Source organism: Amblyomma maculatum, chromosome 3, assembly GCF_055883805.1.
Source record: "Amblyomma maculatum isolate TAMU_Amacu chromosome 3, ASM5588380v1, whole genome shotgun sequence".
Taxonomy (NCBI): domain Eukaryota; kingdom Metazoa; phylum Arthropoda; class Arachnida; order Ixodida; family Ixodidae; genus Amblyomma; species Amblyomma maculatum.
In genome coordinates, this window is record NC_139346.1 from 45,619,855 (window position 1) to 45,643,698 (window position 23,844).

Genomic DNA, 23,844 nt, shown 5'->3' on the forward strand with positions numbered 1-23,844 from the left:
TTCCTCTACAGCACTGCTAAACTAGCTTCACTAGCTGGGGTTCTAGCGTCAAACGTTGCCAGGGTCAATTTCCAATGGCGGCCTGTCCAGCGGAGCCAGGAATTCTTAGCACCCCCTGCTGCGTCACAGCTCTGACCGCCGCCGTGGTCAGTTGTTCCGCAGCCGCTGGTGACTGAGGGCCGGCGTTTGATGGAACTAGTCATGAGAGGTTGCTGCCAAATACTGCACCAGGGTGGCCAACTCCTGTTCTGGTGAGGGAGTGCATTTCCGGAGGTGTTCACCGGCATCAGGTCGCTCCCCGAGCCGGTTTATGCAATTCCATCGACACGCGGATTTTTTTTCTTTAATCCGGTGGAGAATTGCGCGGCACCAGGATTTGAACCCCGGTCCTCTTGCATGCGAGGCAGATGTTCTACCGCTACGCTCCCTGAGCTTTAATGTGCACTAACACCCTCATACTGCACCACCATGGCGGGACACAGATTTTGACTAGTTGACTGATGGTACTGAGTGATAGCCTTCTCTCTAGTTGCATCTGCTTTGATTGCATCTGCAGACAACAATGGCCAAGGTGCTTTCAGGACTACTAATTTAAAATTTGAAGTTGTAAGGTTTAAGGTCTCAAACCATGTTAGGAATGCTCTGGTGAAGGGCTCTGCATTAATTTAGACCATTTGGTGCTCTAATATGCACTTATGTCAGACGACACACTTGTTTCTCCATTCTGTCACCAAGATATAGCCGCCGTGACCAGGAATGAACATATGTACTTGAGATCATAAGGCAAATGCCAAAGCCTCGAGCTAGTTCAGTTGGTTATTGCGAACTTCAGCTTGTTCAAACCAACAATGATATGGAAATAGGAACTGAAATTTTAGCAATTGGAAGTATGGGTGCTTATGGATGTTCGCTTGCCACGTTCAGCTCTCATGGGTCAAGGCACATCTGTGTAGAGCAGTCTTTATTCTGTCGTAACTGACACTGGGCTAGTCCAGCAAATTGTATGGTCATTTGCTCTTTTTAAAGGTTTGCATATCTTGGTGTTCTTTTGTTTTATATGCGTGATCAGTTATGTGGTAAAAAAATTAACAGATCTGAACTTTCTTCCAGTGTTATTGCAAACTCTTCATGCCGAGGACCTAGACCCTCAAGTATGTCGCTGTGCTGTTAAAATATATTTGCCAATATTTAATTTCTGGCTTTCATGCAAGCTGAGTTGCAGACAAGTTTGCTGATGTAGTTGATGAGCCTCCTGGCAGGCACATTAGTACTCAATAAATTAATGACACGAAACCTAAATTTCATTGGTGCATTTGTTTACCTGCACTGCAGGAGACACTCTGCCTGTATTGGTACCTCTTCAGTGTAAGTGGTTGTACTGCCATTAAACTTAATGAGCAGTGGGAGGGTGGAGTGTTCATGAGAGCAGAGGCTGATATCTGATGATGTGTCCAGTTTCAATTAGACATCATAGGTGTTCATTTGAATTTGGTTCCACTATGACTGCAAACAGCGGGAGGGAGCGGGGGGAGCTGCACCTTAGATAAATGTTCACTTCGTGTGGTCAGGGGTTAGGGATGCGTCACAGAGCAATAGCTGGAACAGATGTGGATAATGTACAAGGTCGCCCACTCTTAGAACACTTGAACAGGTGGTCGCCCCCTTTAGACCACAAGTGCATTCAAGCCAGCCAGTGGCAGCCCATGTGAAATATCAGCTCTACGTCCCCCTGGCCCTTGGCCACTTTACTTTGATGCGTGGCCCAGTCGACATGTAGCGGTGAATCAAAAAGAGTGACCACCGCTTTCCGTGTTTGCACTGCAAGTGGACAACCCTGTGCCCATCTACATCCCAAGCAGTCTTTGCCTGTCAGAATATACTCAGGTTGGCTGGCGGAAAACAGGTACACTTTCCAAAAGGTATTGCCAGGGTTCTCCCCAAAGTGGGCGGCAGTGATTTTTCCACTAACCTGTCAGACCAACCGCCCACCTCAAGTGCCGAAAACTTTCTGTGACTTTGGTGTAATCAGTCACGCCATTTTGGACTCTGCAGCACACATCACTGACCTTTTATATATTTTTTTCAGAATGGCACCACGCTATTCTTATACCTATTCATATTTTTCTCTTGCATTCATGTGGTTCCTCCACTGTTAAATTATGCTGTGATGCAAACAGCTTTCAGAAATTTTGATCACCATTCAACAAGTCGAATTTTCAGATAATTTGAACATATTTCCTAAAAGCCAAAGTAATGATCACCATTCAATAAGTTGAATTTTCAGATAATTTGAACACATTTCCTAAAAGCCAAAGTAACGAGCTTTTACTGTGATGGCAATGTGGCCACTGATTTCTTCTTTCACTTGCTTTCATCACTGTGTATGTTTTTGAAAAGCTGCATTTTCCTTATCGTGCAGTATTTCCATTAGTGTAGCAGCCTGTCTGGTGAATTACGTTTTCACAATGTACCGTTTTTCCCCATAGTGCGGTGTCACTGAACGTCCCACATTTGGACAAGGCCATCGCAAGCCTCGTGCACTGTAGTGCTAGCGAGATTTGGAGTTGTGCCATGTGCTGCAAGATGGGTACAAAAAGAAAAGCTATGCAGCTATCAGTACTGTCGTTTTTCCCTCAAGCCATCTGCTGTGTTGTTACAATGTGATTATTCAGTTTATAGAGCTACTCCCTACACAAACCCGGTCCGCATATGTCCATTCCTGAAAAGTTTCTTGGGAGAGCCCTAGCTGTTGCCTAGCATGAGGTCAGAAGCTTGGTCAATTACAATGTGTTATTGGAACCTCCAAGTAAGGCGTAGCATTTTTGTTTTTCACATGCACTTTGTGCTGAGTGACATTAACTTTTTTTACCTTTGTCCTTCTACATGATAGTGTATTTTTGTTCACTTATTGCTACTGCTTTTGTTTTGTTTCTTGTGCATTTTACAGCATTTGCAATGATTGACACTTGTAATATGAACGCTGTATTTGTTTCTAAGGTGTATACTTACCATATGTCCATATGTCCTGTATTCATCCTACAGCTATGTACCTCGCACCTGGTATGTATATTTTCACCTTTTTTCTGCCATGTGCAATACTTCCTCTTGTTGGCCGAGTTGGTTACCATCTTTTGTAATTACATAGCGAAAGAAGGACAAGAGAGAAGGAGAACAACACAGCACTTTGTTCTGTCCTTCTTTCTTGTCCTGTTTTTCGCGCTGTAACTATGGAAGGGAACTTCCACTTTACCTTTTGTATTGTATGCCACGATGTATAAATTGCACATATGTCATTTTAATACACCTTACTCAATAGCCTTCCCAGCCCTGTAGGTATAATGAATAAGTGAATAAACAGAGGAAATAAAATTTTTTTAAAAGGGGAAAACATTGCTTCAAAGCATGCACATTGTCTGCAATTAATAAAATAAGCTGACCCTGCAAGGGAACCATATTCATATGCAATGTCTACTGCAATTTGCTTTTCAATGATTAGGCCTAAGATCTACCAAAGACACAATCAGCAAGAGGTGGTATGCAAATATGACCAACTAAAGGAACTTGACTGTAAAAATAAACTAATGAGGTACACATTTTATCAATATACAATTGCGTCCCAGACACAAGTGCTAAACCTTGCAGAAAAGTATTAGAGGCTTTTTTTAATTTTTTATAGTCATTTAAAGCGTTTTCAGGATTTCGTTTGCCAGTAATTAATGTCAAGATGATAGTGCTTGGAGTTATTCTAACAGGAGACATTGCGATCATCTTTAGAAAGACATTGCTATAGTCTCCTAGAACTTGAGACTGCACCGGCAAATACCGGATAACCTCTAGCCAATGGCTGTTCCCCCTTCAGGGCGAGGGACACCAGCCTTTGCTCATGCCTCTCTAAGCTAAGCAGGTTCTTTGTTTCCTTTCTTCTGGAAAATTAAACCCTATCGCCAACATAATAAATACCCTCGTAACCTAATGGCACGAGATAGAGAAATTGTTTTGTGTCTTATGATCAGTTGCTGGGAGGGTCCTCTCTGTCGATGACATTGGATGGAGGGCTTCCTCCTTAATTTCGACTCATGTCTGAAGATGTCTTTGCTTGTGGTATGGCAGTTGTACCAGCAGTTCCCTTTGTTAAGAGCGTAGATATCTGTGATGCATTTCTGAGAGCACAAGAGCATTTGCAAGGTACAATTTCAAATATTCACCCAGATTTAAGATGAAACCCTTCGTAAGTTTGAAAGGATTGCCTATCCTGGAAGAAGATATTCGGAATTAGAAAACGATCAGTTAAACAGTTAAAAGTTATTGTTGAAAAAATGTGATCATGCAGCACAGCTGTTTACACACTAACTTCGAAGAAAAGCGTCTTGTAATCCGGGAGGCATATTTCTATTTCCAACGTACTACTGCAACTTGAGAGGGAACCCGGAAAATGAAGGAGAGAAGAGGCAGCCGGCTGCCAGCACTCCCAGGCTCTCCATATTAGGTGTGCTGTAGATGCAAAATGTGTAGTGCTGCATGGCCCTATAATTCTTCTATTGTGCATGATTGCACAAGTGCAAAACTAGAGGAAGTGCAAGTTGCTTTAAGGTCACTCATAAGGCAAAACCACTTGCCTATGTCGCAAGAAACTCATCAAAGAAACAGCACCATACTGGAGCCTCGGAGTCACAATATATACTAACATGCGATCAAGAGAAGATGCTTTGTACTTATCGTTTACAGCTTTTGCTTAGAGCAATTTTCAGAATTGAATATAATTAGTTATTATAAACTACCTAGCATTAGTTCCAAGGAAAGTTCACACTTTTACAGCCATGTCCTACAAAATATAACTTCCAGTACAATAATCTCAAAGCAGTGCACAAAAGCAGCTTTTGATAACTGCATCTCCTGAATGCTATTCAGCAATTCAGAGAAAGTTGCAAATTCCCTGCAGTATACCTGTAACTCTAGAGCTCTTTGGTGCTCCTACAGGAGCACTAAAGAGTTCTGGTACAGTTGCTGCTCTCACCACTCAATCGCATTCCAAGTGGCACTTGCGGTATTAGACCTATTGCCGCTTTGGTTGGGGATGACCCTTGTGAGCAATCTCAATATTCGGCTATGCACAACCTAATTATATTCGGAAAATAAGGATTAACAGCCACTGCAGTAGCCCACTTGGTACAGCACCATACGCAACATACAGAGGTTGTGGGGTTTGGATCTCTCTACTGACATATAGTTACCTTCTCTCCTACTTCCACCGTAATCTTTCAGGCAAAAAATGATTGAAGTGTTAATTTCCCACTGAATAGCCTGTGAAACAACAAGCATTTCCATATGCTTTACCTGATTTCAATAACTTTTGGCTTTTTTCATGTGCATGTTACGAGCGATTCATTTTCCTACCCTTGTCTGTGCACGAAAGGAATGAAGTTGTTACGAAACTGCTGCATGAAAACCACAACAAAGAAGGAACAAATAGGTGAGGACCAAGCTGCATACATTTTTGTGATAACGAACCAGCTAGTTCAGCTATCTCACGCGATTAAAGGAACAATGAAAAGGTATTTGCTGTGGCTAGAAAAGGTGCGCTAACGATTAGTATTTCATCGCTCATTTCCACAACACAAAAATATTTCAGCTGTTGTTACTAACACAGATGGAGGTAAAAAATGATGCCCATCCTTTCCCTTCAACTCAACACACGTCAATGAGAAAAGTAAAGAAAATGTCTCAACGGCTCCCCACTGTGGCCAATTTCACCTGCATCATTTGGTCCCAGGTGGCCAAGTTTATGTCAATAGGGTGCAGCTAAGAGCAGGCCGTGAATGGTTGTCCAAATAGACTGCGAAAAGCAATTTTGATAAATTTGTAAATTAAAGGGTGTATACAGAGACATTTCAAATTTGACTTGAATATCAACAAAGAAAATCCTAAAAATGTACTGCATTACAACATGACAATAATTACCTTTGCAGGTCCCTTTTACCATATTTCCTCTAAAATAAAAAAATCAAATATTAAAAAAACAATTGCAAGGGTTTAACGCTGCTGAACCAAATATTGAGAGAGAGCCTTAGCTGCGGGTGACCGAGCATTCTTATTCTCTTTTTCTTCTTCCTCAGCCCACATATAAAGCCCCGCTTTAACCAAGCCGTATGTACGTGCCTTAGTGGCCTATAGGGGTAATGTGCATGCAAGGGTCCTAGCAGGCTCATTCTGACATAACCGTCCCATGTGAAACGAGAGACCCAAGTTGGCAGTTCCTGCCATCCCAAATATAAACCCCCGCTTTAACCAAGCCATATGAACATGCCTGACGTCACATATCACGTGAGCACCAGCTGCGCCTCTAGTGCGCCACGCCGACCACTTTTGTGTCACGTGGGGTGTGATGTCACGCGCTACGCCGTGGTTGCGATTGCGCTACGCCGACCGCTTGAGTTGGTAGCCCAGCTCTCACCCTAGTGTCACGTGGGGTGTGACGTCACAGGGTCACGTCCACGCTATGCCGACCGCTTCAGTTGGTAGCCCAGCTCTCACCCTAGTGTCACGTGGGTGTGGCAGCGCTACGCTGAAGGCTCGAAACCTAGAGTAGTATTGCTTTTGCAATAAAAAAAAAAACGCCAGAAATGAGAAAAAATCTGGAAGACATCAGCCCTAATGTTAAGTTCTAATGGCTTCCCCTGCAGATCTCATTACTTTACAACTCGCTGAATCACTAATTCCTAAATTTGTGACAATATCATCTCACACCTACTCATTAGCTTATACTTGTGAGCTACCACGTTATGTTAAACACCAACAGCCATAGCTAAAAAGACCTGCTTCAACCAAGAACGTGCCTGCATGGCATAGGAATAATGTGTTTGACTCGTTATCTGTTTCATGACTGTTTAGTATGGATGAATTACTCGAGGAGTTTTTAAATGGGCATAACAGGTTCAATCGGCGCATGGCACTCGGTCGGGGCTCCCAGCTGGCTTCTCCGATCGATGACGATACGATGTATCGCTGTTGTAGCTAGCGCCATCGATGGGAGCTTCTTGTAACAGAATAGAAGGCTGCGGGAGGTGGTCAGTTCGAAACCCGTTCCCCATTCGGGAGGTACCGGGTTCGATCCCTGGTGCCGCCGGTTACCCACCGGTTTTTAAATGGGTACAAGCTTTCTCCTGGCCTGGTGCTCGGCTCTACTGGGGTGAAATGCTTGGGAAAAGGGGTCACGGCCCAAATAGTTGCGCCGATGTAGCAGTGATTTGTTCCGCCATCGGACAACAATAAGTCCGCCTTGCGCGGCAACAGCCCATTATGTGGCCATCTTTTTTTGGTTGTTCGAAGCTCCCGAACGAGCACAGCAGGGTTAGCAGAGCCTCTTCCAAACGCACACCCCTGAAAGAGCCGGGTGCCGGGCCGGGGGACGCTTGTACCCAATTTTACCGGTGGGTGTCCGGCGGCGGGTCAGATTCTCATCTTGCCCTCCATCTCAAAGGAGCTGCTGGAGTCAGGAGCTCCAGCAGCTGCTGTCAGCGTTATGCTGCTGTCAGCGTTATGGAAGTGTGTCAGCATTGTGAGCGAAAAATCACAGGCATGCCATTGCCAGAAAAAAATATGTATCTCAGTGCAAAAAACACGGGGCGAAGAAAGGAGACAGACGCAGGGAAATGCTTCAATGGATGCAGGACGAAGCGTTCATCCTGCGTCTGTCTCCTTCCTTCATCTTGTGTTTTTTGTACTGAAACATGCAGTCTTCATACCAATACCAACTAGCCCGTCTTTCCACTTTAACTTTGTCAGAAAGCAGTTGGCAGCTGACATGGCCGGGCGCTTACTGGGCATCAGGTTGTCTGATGTCAGAAGACTATACGGCATGGCCACTTTGGCAAGTGCTGCAAACTCGGAATTTGCCTTTGAAATAATAGGGTGAGATCGAAATCCAGCCCTCCAAGATCCTTGAATCTTGAGCTGCTCCTAGGCCCACGGCAAGACAAAGGTCTCTCCCATATTTCTCGAATTAACCAGATCCTGCACTAGCTGCATTAACTTTACCCCTGCAAATGTCTTAACCTCATCAGTCCACTTAAGGGCTACGCTTGGCATCCTTAACGTGTTGCCCTTGCAAGTGGAAATAACTATTCCAGTTAATGCAAGAAGGAAATGGCCCCGAACGAACCTTTGTCTCTGTCATGTGAGGCCCACTGTAATATTAATACTAGGTGGAAGTGGTGCTATTGAACACAGAAAAAAAGTGTTGTGAGTGGTGCCCTAGGAAACCTAGCATATCATTGAAAAAGGGGGTGAATATGCATCAATGCTTGAGAAAGTAGGTTTTGACATGGTGGCAAATGTAACGACGATCAGGAAAATTTGAGAAGCATTCTACACAGCCCAGAAATACATTTTCGTAGGTCCTTTATGGCTATCATTCAGCAAGAAACAATTCATGTTCAATGCGGGCACAGACAAGCAAAAGAATGAAGCAGATGGACATGCTCACAGATATCGTCGTACCCCTCACAAAGCTTCAAGAATTGCTTGATTAAGCTAGTGCAGTCACAGTCCATAAAGTTGTCCCACCTGCTTGAAGCTAATAAAAATGTTGAGCTGGTGAGTGCTTCAAGGGTATCTGAAATGGTACCTGTGGTAATATTCTAATGCAAGAAGTCCACGGAGGTGGTCTTTGTGAGCATTCAAGTCAGATTTTAAAGCTTTGCAGATAAAGTTTAAAAAGTGCACCTAGCAACTGCTCGCAATCAATTTAGGCGACACTTCTAGTGCGCTCACTCTTCAATGATGTTATTAGGGCCTGCTGGGTGCACCCAATCACTGGACGCTCCCAGGTGACGCAGGCAGGCAGGCGGAATGGGGCGTGGTTGCATGCGCTGAGTTGATGGGGACAAGAGTCATTTTTTTGCAGTGATACGATCGGTGCTAATGCAGGTAGCTTGAAAATATTTGCATTGCAGAGGTACTAATTGTTTGTACGCGTTTTCTAGTTCTAATAAATAGCTTTTTGTGGGCCCTTTCAGTAACAATTTCACAGCAATTATGTGAGATGAGACTTATTTAACAAGCACAGTTCCAGTGTAAAGATATAAGAATGTGGCCTATACTATGTTCTGTCATAACTCACTAGGCACGTCAAGGTGTTATGAAAGAACTGAACAACTGACTGCTACAACCTTGGCTTTACACTGCATTTAATCTTTGTTTTATCAAGATTTGTTATAGCAGGAAGCTTTTTATGAGGCAGTTTGAGTCTAGAATCAATGTGTACCTGTTAGCAAGGTATGACTAATTGTACTGGTGTTATAAAATGCTTTGGAAGCAATAACGGGCACACAATGCATGCTCATAACTGGGAGGTGAAAGAAGGTTGCTTGTGAGAACTTTATGCAAAAACTGTGCAAAATATGAGCGCTCGTTGCATTTGTGCAGTTGTGGATGATAGTGGCTTATTTCTTCCTTGTCTCTACATTTCATGCAATTACCTTTGAATCAAGATTACTGAATAATTGAGCTATAATTCAGTTTGCAGCATAAAGTTCATACTTACCTAGAGATTATGTACCACGGCTCGATTATCTAGCTCTCTTATTTCGCGCATTTTGAAATGAAGCTTTTGAAAGTTTACTCAATGCCATGGTAGCACTCGCGCATCGTCAGAGTATCACCAACGAAACAGCCGCAGGCATCAGACAAACGCTGCAGTACCGTACTCTTTTTAGGACAGCAGACCCCGTCTCAAATATTAGGTTGTTTACAGCACTGGCAGATACATGTGCTTCGGAATAAGCCCCGAGTTGCGTTTTAGCTACAACACCCGTATGGAGTCCTAAACGAGGGGCCATTTTTTGGTTCTCACTGCGTGGAACACATCGCGCCTACGCTGCTCGTTGTCCTCGAGTCTCCGTCCGCCGGTCCGAGCCATGATCCACTGCCGAAATTTACAACACGCCTGATGTTGGAAGCTCCACGGCTCCACTTTGATGATGTCCGAATTCAAAACCACCGTAAAAAAGTTTTTTTCTTGCTGCGCCACAATGCACCGTGCTGCTAATGTCGCTGTGGCTGCGTTGTATTGCTACGCTGCTCTACCGCTGACTACCTTGGCTACTGTTCAAATACAATCATGTGCCTTTAGAAACATTACAAATTATATTTTACTCGTTATAACACAAAATAAAATATAAATGACGACTTTACGTGCGTATTTTGAAACAGTTATATGTGGCTATATTTGACGAATTTTGTTTTTTATCCTAGTGTCATTGGTGCTATTTTGCAAGATGGCTGCGCCCAGATCCAGTACAGCGAGCTCGCTACCTCTTCAGAATATCTCAGAGGTTTGTTTTGCTCCTCCCGGCTTAGAAAGCATTTCTTTTGAAATTGACCTTAAAACGAGAGTGGAAACTGTTGCGCTTCAAGTTCACACTTTTTCTAGCAATAGTGCTGAAGCAATGTTGGTTTTCCGGCGCCCACTTCAGGCACCGTCTGCTTCCACATTAAGCCGGATTTTAAACTATTGGCCTTCGCGAATTGTCTTGTGCTTGCGGAAATGCACGACAGATATTTTATGTTCTGAATGTACGCGGTTTTCACGGACGTGGTCTGCTGTTACCTTAGTGTGTCTACGGCTGTTGCCGCATGTGTTGCCGCAAGTATGTACTACTTGGCTCTGGCTAGTAGCCTAATGTTGATCCGAGTTTTAAAACCTCTGCCTGTCTGGTTTAACTGCGCTAGCGCTAGTTCCATAAGTTATTCGGTGGTGCAACGAAATGTGCGCCATTAATTGAAGTTTCTACTGTTATCCTTGTACTACTGCTTCAAGATTCGAGCGCTCATGCTTCAAACTGTTGTTCGATTGAGGCATGTGCTGCTGAGCAAGTTGGCTCGACTTCGGCATGGAAGTAAAGCAACCGAGTCAAGGCCAAAATGACAATACACACGACTCAATTTCGTCGTTGCCTTGGCACTGGTTGCCTAAATCATTATTTTTTATCCTTTACTCTGTAAGCGGTCACACATCAATGATAAGTATTTTTGTGGGAGTTTGGTATGTCGTTGCTATATTTATTTTTAGCTACGGAGCCGAAAACCAGTTCTGGATTCCATAGTGTAACTTACTGCCTCCCCCATTAGATATCCACTGCAAACTACAATCGAAACATGCAAATTCTTGATTTGTAAAACATGTACACTTGGTTAGCAAGCCTGGCTTTTTGCTTCATGGTAGTAGAGTGTTTGTACAACTTTAAATGGATGAAGAGCCGCAAAGTGGTTCGCTGACCCTAGGCCAAGGAAGCCACATTTGGGTCAAGGTGTTTTTTCTTCAGAAACAGCTGCGCAGCATGCCCTGCATACATACATACGCCTGAGCAAATGCATGCAACTTTTTTTTGTAACCAGATGATAACAGCTCTTGAGTGTTGTTCAGATATCTTTGCCATGTAGTAAACAAATTGAAGAAAATTGCTTTTGTTGGAATTGTGTCTTCTTGTGTTTTTCACTGGTACATTAGCGAATCAATAGTGCTTCAATCAGTTTGACTTCTGCTGTGTTACTCGTGGCATCATAAAGTTCTTGTTAAATTTAATACTGGAGTGCTCATGCCAACAGCCATCCGAAATAGTGTGGTTATCCAATCTTTTCGTACTGTTTCCTTTTTGTTGTAACAAAAAGGAAACATATCAAATGTATATGCAGCATGAATGAAGACAAGAGCTCAGTTGCTAAGAAAGGGGACAACTGATGACAACTGCCATGCTGTGGGTACAAACATCTTCAGACATAAGTTGCAGGTAGGATATGGCCTACAAAGCATAGTTCAACAAAGAATGCCACCAATTTTTGTTTATTGCTGCTAGGTTAAATGTATTTTTTTGGCCCAGAAACTGTAGTCCCCCGAGTTCATAAAATTTTCATAACCCACAACTAATTCAAGCTTATTGGTTCCATCAAAACCTATGGTTCCCACCAGGCTGTTTGATAACACACATCCACAAGCTTTTGTCTGTAGGAAGCTGCTAACAGATGTGGCCTACAAAGTACAGTTCAGGGAAGGATGCTGACACTTGTTCATTGCTGCTAGGTTAAATGTACCTTTTTGCTCTAGAAACTGTAGTCGCCCGAGTTCAAGATGCACGAATGCATATTCATCTGGCAGCCTTAGAGACCCACTTCTCTAGAAAATCCTTGCAACCGTGTTGTGACCAAAACATTACAACCTGACGGTAGTTGGCAGGTGACGTGGCTAGGCACTGGTTGTGTGACATCACGAGGCCACTTGACATGGCCGATTTAACTGGAGCTGCAAACTTGCGCAGCTCCTTTAAAGATGAGGGCAGTTAATCGAACCCGCTGGCACCCGTGAATAACAAATCACACATGTGAGAAAAAGTAGGGAGACACTCAAACTTCACCTTTGGAGTAAATCTCATAGTGCCTTTAGTACCGCCTTTTGATTCCGTGAAATTTTTATGCATGAGCGATACCGTAGTGGAGGGCCCCAATTAATTTTGAGAACATGGGACTCTAACCTGCAATGATAACCGAAATTACATGGGCACCTTACTTCTCACTCCACTGAAATGCAGCCGCTGTGACCAGGATCAAATCTACATCCCCTGACTCAGTACTTGAGTCCCTAGCTACCGAGCCACCGCTGCAGAGTTGTCATGGCATGTTGAAGACAGCATTTCTCAGACTTTAGTGCTGCAAGGATGTGAGCTCAAGGCAGGTCGCATGAATGTGCCAGGCTGAGCACAAGCAAAATTTAATGCTTTTATTCATGGTGCAAGTCAAACAGAATTGCTGGACATGCTGCTGCACAATGCACACGACAGGACAAAAAATACAAGTCTTCTTGGCAGGCGTGATTGGTTCTTTCTGGGAAAGTTCTTTTCAGCAGGCTATACTAAGTAATGCTTTGCAAGGTAGTTTCGCACTGCCGTCTAATGAACTAGACCCTCATTGCAGTAAACTCTGCTGCAGTAAAATATACTGAAGTCAAATGTCTCAGCTTGTCTTCCGTATACTACATATTTTATTTTTATAGTAGAGATGTAAAGAAGGGGACAGAACAACTGAAAGTTCGCAGCACAAGGCAGCGGTAGCCAGTGGAGGCGCGGCGTGTACAGTTTTGCCACACTTGACTATGCCACGCGCATTTCTCAGCTAATGCTTCTCGAACGAGAGAAACAACAGAAGACAACATTGTCTTCATGCTAAGCTTTCATTTTTTTATAAACCAACAAGACATATTAATAAGCAGCCATTTAATTACCCGACAGCATCTTCAGGCCCATGTCATCATTAAAAACTAATAATGTAAGGACCTCAATACAGTGAAGATTTTTGCCAGTTCGAGTGACTTTACTAGGGAGGGGTTCTACTGTATCAGCAGAACTAGGCAAAAGTTTCATCTTGTTTACTTTCACAAAGTATACACAAGAAAGTTAGTGCTGACCGGGCATGAGAGTTGGTTAGCATGATGTATTCGTCAATGCTGGGAAAGGTTTGCCCCTTTTAACATCTAGAAGTACTTTCTGTGAGTGACACAGCCGATGTTGGAAGGAAGAAGGCAGTATCCAAGTACCGTAATGCTGACCATGGATTTCCTAATGCGACGAGTTTCACAAGGCACCTGTTGTGTAAGAGATTTCGGCTGGACATGAAGGACATTCACGTCAATGAAACAAATTACAAGGGTGAACAATAATGTTTATCAGCACAGCTGCCAAGAAGTGATATGTTACTTTGCAGAGTCAAAGAACAGCACCCATATCTCCCCCAAAAATCGATGTGGCTGCATTTTTTATAAGCCTTATCACTCCAGAGCCGCAAAGCCAGATTGATGCTTTCTTAGCTCAAGCTTCTAGATACTTTCCGAGGGCAACTTTGTGGGTATACTGTACCAGCAACAATAGCCTCTTGCAGCACAGGCGGCACCAGTTGCCAACAGCACCGAAGTGCAGTCGAATTGAGCTCCTGCCTTGTGCCTGTGCCTCACGCCATTCAGTCCTGACTGGCTGAAAGGTTTGCCTTCATTGCGCCAGCCTCATTCTGGTTGGTGCAACAGATTGACGCCACATTAGCTCAAACTTTTCGGTATCTACTAAGTGGAACTTTGCTTGACCTGACGTTCATGGGAGTGAAGAGTCATGTAGAGGAGACCTTGAAAAATGCTTCATTTCAGATGGTTTTGAAAGCCAGATAGACTAACATTCACGGTGAGGCACTCATAAATTTAAATTTGGTCGTGAATGCATAAACCAAAACCATTAATCAGCTGATAAGTCGAAACAGGCAACAATATTCACACTGTGATGTAGTGCTTTATGTTGCTGGGGGGATGCTTTAAGTGACTGAAATGCTCAGAATATGGTAATGGCATTAATCGCAGCAACGCCAGCAGCATAAAAGCAGCCTGTGGTATTTTTGCAAGCGCATATCACATGCTTTGAATATGTGGCTCATGACCTAAACTTGCTTAGGAATGATCTGACAAAGCTTGTCATTATTAACAGTCATGCGTGTTAGCAAATAATTCCATGCTGTTATTGTCTTGTTTTTCCCAAAATTTTTAATTCGTTAGAATAACTTGGGGGAAATTTGTTTTAAGCAATACAAAATTTCGGATATTTAGCATTCCTAATTTACATCCCTCCAAAGGCATATGATTGTGTTTTGTTTTAATTTTAATCTTTCATTTCTCAAGTTAACAATAATTGTACTGCTAACTTTTTAGTGAACAACACAATAAAATTTATAAGAGCGAGTTGGCGGGCCAGTTGAAACAGCGCAAGGCACGGGACAGTGACACGAGGTGTGTGACAGTTTGTGCTTCTTCGTGTCAATGTGTCCCGTCCCTTGCGCTGTTTCTTCAGCCTACAATAAAGTCATGACAAAAGTTTTCTAGTGTTTATAATAAAACTATAGAGGAAATGAGTACTTTAGACCTATGTTTTCCGTTGTGTTGGAAAAAAAAACTTTTCCCTTTCTGTAGGTCTCATAGGACAATTATTGATTGGATAACGCATCATATTAAAAGGTTCATGTAAGCACAAAGTGGAACAAGGTATGTCTTATGATATGACTATGAGTACTGCTTTTATAAAGTACAAAATTTCTGTCATCCTACTAGGTTCTTAGTTTATGAGAACCGAATTTGCGTTGTCAACAATATGAAACAGCAGTAATGATCTTCTGTTTTTACCATGTCTTGTGGCGATGTTTTTCTATTATGTAATTTGACTGCTTTGATAAATTTGGCTTGTTTACTACTTTGGAGCCGAAGACTTTCCTTACCTTCACCATCTCTCTTAAAGTCTGCAAGACGGAAGTACAAGCCCAGATTAGTAAAGGTTAAAACTCTGTTGTCGGCACCCTGGCTGATTGAAATAAAAGGTATGAAATAAACAACGCATACAGTTTGGATCTTTGAGAATATCATATATACTGAGGATAATTTTGCAGTGCATCAATAATCGTGCATCAAACGTCAAGTGTGCATTTGTCAAGACCTAACTCACATGAACTGTCATAGCCTTCTTTATGTAACTGTGAATAGAAGCAACTGCGCTGATGCTTGTAAGCCGCAGATTATAAGGTGCCTGTCTATCAGTCAACAGGGCAGGTGTTCTGTTCATGAAGGGATGATTGCAGCCATGAATAAGCCCATCAGAAACATGATATAAACCCCAGACTCTCCACCAGCCTGCCAAGTACCATTCTCACCTTGGGTTCCCTTTAGAACAGTAGTCAGTGAGAATGGTACTTGGCAGCATGTTGCAGCAAATACCTGCTGAAGCAGCTCACTTCTCTTAATGTTCATGATCCGTTTCATACCAAAAGTTCAAAAGATGTTAAGTTTCTCGAGGGAAATGCATCCATTAGATATGTGTTCTCAGTCGATGTCGAGAACTTGTTTTATTCTGTGCCCCATGGTGCCCTGTTTACTTTTGTAAGGGATGTCACAGAGAGTAGCAGCACAGTTAATTTTCAGACCTCCTCAGGCGTGTCAATTAGTAATTTTATGAAGCTGCTAGAATTTTATCTCAGTGTGACGTTTGTATCTTTTGATAGCAGATTTTACCAACAAAGACAAGGGATTTGCATCAGATCCTGCGTAGCCCCAGCGCTAACATTTTTTAGCCTTTATTGACGGCGCCCTAGAACTCAGTTTGACAGAAGGAAGTACTAAAGTGTTCAGGCATGTTGACAATTTTCTAATTGTTATTAAAAAAACAGAAAGATTTGGCCTACACAGGTGCTGCAAGCACAGTTTTTTTCAAGAGGGGCGGTGATTGTGTTAGACCCGTGAACTTCCTTTGCAAGGATGTTTGCAGTTTTTGGATTTAAGTATTAACTTGGGCGAGCATCATGTGCCTCAAGCGCGAAAGGAGCTGCTGCCTTATTCCTCGGCTCATTCAAAGAGTGTGAAATGCGCTATTGCTAACCTCTGCCTTGGGTCTGCTCTTGTGAAGTCATGTGAACATACTATGCAGGCGAGCTTTGAAAAGCAAATGGATTGATTGGCTACGGCGTGGTTCCCAAGCTCAGTAATCACTGGCGTTGCTGAAGCCTAAGGAATATCAAAAGTGTATGTTCAAAAAGTCGTGTGAGCCAAGAAAGCCAAGCGTGAAACCAGATGTGGTACCCTATGTTCACAGGGTTATGCACAATGTGAAAAAGGTGACAAATCGACATGGCGTGCCTATCGTATTTTCCGCTCTACGAAAGCTTGCACAATTATGCGTGCACATTGCGAGCAATGAAAAGAGCGCTTGCAGCAACACACATGGCAAGCAGTACGTGAAGTGCTGCACAGGAGTGGTATATGAGATTGCACTGACCTGCGGAAAAGCCTATGTGGGCCAAACGGGGCGCTGCGTGAATGACCGTGCAGCTGAACATGTACGATCGCAAAAAGAACAAGGAGGTACACATCTTTCACGGCATTGTGCAAATTGCTTTGCGTGCAACCAAGCGGCAAACATGCACCGGGAAAAAAAGATGTTGTGCACTGCAAGATATATGAACAACGGCTTCATGAGATAAAGATTCTGGGCAGAAGTAGAGAAACGGCACTTGAACGGTTTGTTTGATGCATCGTGTTGATGTTCATGCGCATGCCTTAAAATTTCTTTATATTGGCTACCTTGGCAATGAATAAAGGTCAGATGAAGTTCGCGCTGGTCCTGCGTCATTCTCTCTTGTGTCACGTCTTAGCACTGTTATTTTTAGCCTTGAGCAGTATGCACCATCTAGCCCAAATTGACATTCTAAACCATTTAATCATGTTGGCCATAGGGGCCTTATGTGACAGAAAATATTTTTTAGAACGCTGTGTATTCATAAGTCACTGAGAACAAAATATATCAACAAGGCTGCGTTGATCATACCCGGTTCACTTTTCATACCCTTCTACTTTAAGATGACAGACATGGAGTACGAGTGAAATCGACAATATGATGAGATTGTCTGCCAGCTTGAGCATCATAAGAATTGTGTAACTTTTCTCCAGCTTTACTGGACACAATAACAATAGATTCTTTTTGCAGATAGTGACAGTGTAGGGCAGTATTGTTTATGCATCCAGAAATGAAGACACCAGAGCTTAATGGTTTTTGCTTGGTGCGTGTGAAGAAATGAAGCAGGCATAAGTTCTTAACACAGGTCCATATTTTAAAGCAATGAAACTGCTCATGGATCTTTTTCTCAATGTGAAAAATGCAGGTGTATGTTAATGAAGCAATGAAACTGATTTGAAAATGAAAGATAAGTTATGTGTTAACAAAGAAGGAAGGTAAAAAAAGTAGGAAAGGAAAAGGTCTGAAGCACATAACATTTTCCATTGTGGCCATGGAAACAGTCTGGCTCGTCTGGATGATGACACCGGCTAGGCAGTTTCCATCAACCTTAGCCTCAGGCCTTTGTGCCAAGTGAACACCTTACTGAAACATTTCTAACTGTGAAATAAAGACCACTATTGATAATGCGTCTATGGAACAGTTTCGCTTCTCGTCTTGCAACTCATTACATTATGGAGCTGAAATAAGTTACGCTTATAATAAAGGTAGCAAATAGCTTCTTGCACTTTTTGACTTAGTTTTCACGTGTGGCAGTATGCTACTGTTAATAGTACATATCTGGGCACTCTATTGATGTGCACTCACCTGGTGTGTTGTTCATTACATGCAGTGTTTATTCCTTTCAAATTTAATTTATCCTAAGTAGACAGAAGTTCAGTGGCACAAGGTTGCTGCTGCAAAGTGCATGATGCAAGCCAGCAATTTTCTCTTGACGTACTAGTGGTGAAAGTGTGCTGCTATTGCTAGGGGAAAGGACTATATACCTAAGGAAAATCAGCAGCCAAATATTATAGTGATTGTGGGCAACTCCTGCCAGCATTCTAAATCATCGGGACAGTTTATTCATATGGTAACAGTAGCAACTCGTGCAGCTCCCTCATGGCTGCATGCTCAGCAAGAGCACAAGTATGCCGCAAGGGAATACGCTATCAAGGTTAAAACATGCCAATGTTAGTGCCTTTCTTGCTTCGTGCGCATTGGCTACAAATGAATTACTTCTCCTCTATTCTTTTATGTGAAAACAGTCATTGACTTTGTTTCATGCATTTTGATCGCTTAACTAATCAGTATTACACATATACCTTCACCAGACATCGCTTAACTGATCAGTATTAGACATATACCTTCACTACACACTTCGGGCTGGCGGCGGAGATAAACATATTAATATATTGTAGCAATAAATGATCATTAAACTTTTACCACTTATTTTTTTTGCAAAAAAAAAGAAAAACAACTTGCTTTTAGAAGTTGAACTCCTTATACCACACCAAAAGAGCAACAGAACTCTTTTAGTGACCAAACTAACGAAACAAAACTCATGATTGCTGTCAGAGGCAGCAGATGGCGACGCCAATCTCTACCTGAGCATGACGCAAACATTGTTTTGAAAGGTGCCACATGGCTGTCATTAATCGAAAAAGTAGCATATCAAAACAATGTTTCATACTGTATTAGTCTTAGATATATTAGTCTTAGAAACGCCGCAAGAGCTGTTAAAAGCCACAGGTCACTTCCTTTGATGGTAGTGCGGGCCATCTCCAAATTTTGGAATTGGTTTCCAAGATCAAATAAAAAAGGGCATGCATGTCACTCATGAAAGCGGACGAGTAACGAACTTTGTGTGTGCTTTGCACATAACCAAACGTCAATCACAGCTGCTTCAACAACAGAATTCACTTGAAAGCTTGCCCGCTCAGTACCGTCCTACTTTCTAGTACAGTAAAATTAAGCAAACTCGTCATCCCGAAAGCAGCCAAGTGCGTTTAATTTCCGCACTTTCACTTCATTGTCGCCTTGTGAAATGCACAAATCATGCTCACTGCATGCACGGCGGAATGTGTCTGCACGCAGTAGAGGCATGGGGCTTGCGGCCGTGCGCAGCGATGGAATCAATGCACAAATCGCATTTAGGTAATCCGGGGCAAGACAAGACGGCTAGCCTCAAGCGGTCTTTGGAGAAGACTCGTGGCACCAGAGCGCGCACACACATCCACACAACAACGCGTATCGCAGGCTGCCTAGGCACTCGATAACACGGGCGCCGAGGCTGCCGTGCTGAGGCCCTTGCGACCCTCGCTAGCGAGGAATGGGGGTGCCGTCCGGAGCTGCTAACAGCCAGCCAGCGGCGTCTTCTCGCCCTCTATCTTCCGGTTTCCCTCTCGCGTCGCATCCGTTCGTTGGGATCAGATATACGCGTCCGGTGCTCTTCCAACTGAGCTACATCGGCCGCTGTCCCCCCTGCTAGATTCTCGGGTATTAATGTTGTCTGTATACTAACCTTGAGAGTGTTCACCAGCGCCACCCTCAAACATAGCGGCGGACGTGGAACGTCCTGTGTTACCGCCAGCGTCACGTAGAACGTGATCAAGAGCGAGGGCGAAAGCTGTGCTAGAACCTTCTTACGCTACCTATGGCTTCAAGACTGCCAGAACCGAGACCAGTAAAAATAAAAAAAGACATAAAACATAATCCCCAATGCTTTCCTTGGCCTCGCCGACTGTTTGATTCTTTCCTTCATGTATTATAACGAGCACCCTCATTCCCCCTTCATTTATCTGCTTGTAGCTTACGGGGGTCTCAGTTCTGGCAGTCTTGAAGCCATAGGTAGCGTAAGAGGGTTCTAGCACTGCTTTCGCCCTCGCTCTTGATCACGTTCTACGTGACGCTGGCAGTAACACAGGACGTTCCACGTCCGCCGCTATGGTTGAGGGTGGCGCTGGTGAACACTCTCAAGGTTAGTATACAGACAACATTAATACCCGAGAAAGTAGCAGGGGGACAGCGGCCGATGTACCTCAGTTGGAAGAGCATCGGACGCGATATTCGGAGGTCGTGGGTTCGGTCCCCACCATCGGCGCGTTGTCTTTTCTTCTACTTTGTGTTTAATTATCTTTCCCCTAAGCAGATTACATTACTAATTTCTGTGATTATCCAAGTAAAAATTAAAAAAAAGACAACATAATCCCCAATGCTTTCCTTGGCCGCGCCGACTGTTTGATTCTTTCCTTCATGTATTATAACGAGCACCCTCATTTCCCCTTCATATATATATATATATATATATATATATATATATATATATATATATATGTTGTGTGAAGAGCTAGTAGTGTACGAGAACATTCCAGGCAGGGGCATCGTGATCGCTGCGCGTGTTGGATCTGACTGTTCTCGCCGCTAATCTGCCCAGTCCTGCTGATCTGCTAAATAAACCCCCGTCTTACATTTGGTGGAGGTGCTGGGTGAAAATCTATCCTCTCGCCCTAGAACTCCGCAGCCGCACATTACCACCTCCGGCGATGCCTGAGTACGTTAATCACCAAGCTGTACATGTTGGCTCGGCCATCATCTGTTCCAGCTCCCTCCGCCAGCGCGACCCCGCCATCTACAACGGCACTGACGACCATGACGTCGAGGACTGGCTCACAACTTATGAGCGAGTGATCTCTTTCCACAAATGGGACGCGGAAACGAAGTTAAGCATCGTGATTGTCTGTCTCACCGGCCTAGCAAATCTATGGTTTCGGAACCATGAAGTGGACATTCCATCATGGTTCGTGTTCAAAGCCAGCTTCTCTGAATTTTTCGGCCGTTCGCCTGTGAGGAAACTCCGCGCTGAACACCGATTGCGTGCACGGTCTCAGCAGGTTGGCCAGAATTTCACGAGTTATATCGAGGATGTCGTCGACTTGTGCAAGTGCGTGACGCACAGATGTCAGAGGCAGACAAGATAAAGCACATTATGCAAGGCATCGATGACGACGCCTTTCAGATGCTGACTGCTCGAGATATCCGCACCGTCGCGGAAGTGGCAACACTGTGTCAAAGTTATGATGAACTGCGCAAACAAAGGGCCATAACTCGCGCGAACACCATGCACTCAGAGTAGCTTGCTGGCCTGACAGATGCAGTTGAACCTTCTGCGCTCCTGCCACAAATCAAGAGCTTCATTTTGGAAGAGGTTGCTCGACAGCTATCCCTTATGTCCTGCCATGAAGAGCCTTCCTTACACCTAGCTCCCAGTTTGCGCCAGATCATTCAAGAACAGCTAGCTGAATCCCTTCCTCCAGCCTATCAATCCATGCCTGTCGCAGCCGTGGGGGCATATGCGGCTGTTGCTGCCCGGCCACCACCCACATATGCTCCACCGCAGCCTGCTTACGTTCAGCCGCCTCCTAGTTCTGCTCGAGAACGTGCGCAATTTATTCGACCGGCTCCAAGACCACGCAATCCCTGGCGCGCACGACAGATAACCGGCCAATTTGTTACACTTGCGGGATGGCTGGACATATTTCTCATTATTTCCGAAACCATCTCCCACTATCGGCACCATCTACTCATGGTTCTGGGTACACGCCTTCGACGCCTCAGTATTCCGCGCCTACTGAGCCTCCAGCCAGCCGTCGTTTCTTCCCAGACCACTCAGCCATGTCCGACCGCCGTTCACCGTCGTCGCGACGCCGCTCTATCTGATGCGAAGTCGACAGAACGCTTCACGTGAGGAAAACTACAGGCCGCAGTTCCTGAGGCGAGAACTGCGACCCCGTCGAACTTCCCAACTCCTCATCTCTCGCCGGCACACCTTATTGGATTTTTCGTCGAGGGTGTTGCTGTCATGGCTCTAATTGACACTGGTGCTGCGATTTCGGTTATGGACGCAAAACTATCTAGCACTTTAAAGAAAGTGACGACGCTAACTGCGGGACTTTCATTGCGAACTGTCAGCGCTCAGCATATCAAGCCTTTAGCAGCGTGCACCGCTCGAGTAGTTATTCAGAATTGCCTTTATACAATTGAGTTTGTCGTGCTGCCAAGTTTCCCACACGCTGTAATTTTATTCTGGGATTTCCTGTAGCGTCACGCTGCTATTATCGATTGTGCTCGAGCTGAAGTGGGGTTGTCGACTTTGCCCGAAGCCTACCCAGACGCTGATCCACCAAATTTCTGTGCTAAAACCCTCGTCGCCGAAGATATTGTCACGTAGTGGTGACGAGGTCGATGAGACAAATGAAGGGTCGATGATAGCACTAAAGAAACTCTTTATTTGGGCTGACTTGCGCCCGCAAAAGAACTGAGCAACTCGGCGGCGGCGATAGAAACAAATGTGCTCGTCGATCGTCGAACAAAGAATGCCCGTCACACTCGGCAACGCTCACTTTAAAGGCTGCACAGAACAATCTAGATAACGTCCCAAGCAGCTACCAGCACGGGCTGGAACATTGTGGAAAGACACCCGAGTGTCCGGAACCTTCGAGACAGATCTCGGTGCATCTTGTGCTACAACAAAACTGATAAAGGTGTGACTCGCGGCATCGAGCATTAACAAACAAAGATTACGGAACTGACGCGCGGTCCAGAATCAGAGTGATAAGCCTGCATGCCGGCGGCTGTGGAAAAACAACAAATACTGTTTTGAAGGTTTCGCGGCATTATCGACCTTCCTCCCTGCTCTTCTGTGCGTGTACGTGTCGCTTGTGGCTTTGTTAGCGATGACACCGTTCTCTTTACACCAGCCCATACTTTCCTGCACCGCAAGTGCCTTCCATTGCCCTACGCTGTGCTCGCTATTTCCGCTGGCCTTTCCATGCTATGGGTCTCGAGCCCATTTAACTCCCCTACTGCTTTGCGCCATGGTGAATGCCTCGGCAGTATCCAGGCAATCGAATCTCTTTTGATCTCTGAGGAACCTGACGATGCGCCGCATTCTGCCGTGACAGCGCTCAGCCCCCCTTCACTTGCACCCGCTCCCCCCTCTAATGACTTGTTCCTCCGTTCCATCGACGCCATCTTCCTCCAGCGCAGCGCACTCAGCTTTTCAACCTACTACATCACTTTCGCTCCTCCTTCGACTCTCATCAAAGTTGTTTGGGTCAAACGTCTACAGTCACTCATCGCATCGACACTGGGCCCCACGCATCACTGCGACAGCGCCCCTATCGTGTGCTTTTAGCCGAACGCCAGGCTATTGAAGAGCAAGTTGACCTAGGATTCAGAATGACGTGTTCAGCTGTCAAGTAGCCAATGGGCGTCACATGTTGTCCTCGTAAAAAGAAAGATGATTCTATCCGCTTCTTTGTCGATCATCACCGCCTTAATAAGATTACGCGAAAGGACGTCTACCCTCTCCCACACATCGACGACGCTCTCGATTGTTTGCAAGGCGCCGAGCTCTTTTCTTCCCTAGAATTACGTTCCGAGTGCTGGCAAGTTCTACTGGAAGCGGTGGATCGCCCCAAAACTGCCTTTGTAACTCACGACGGCT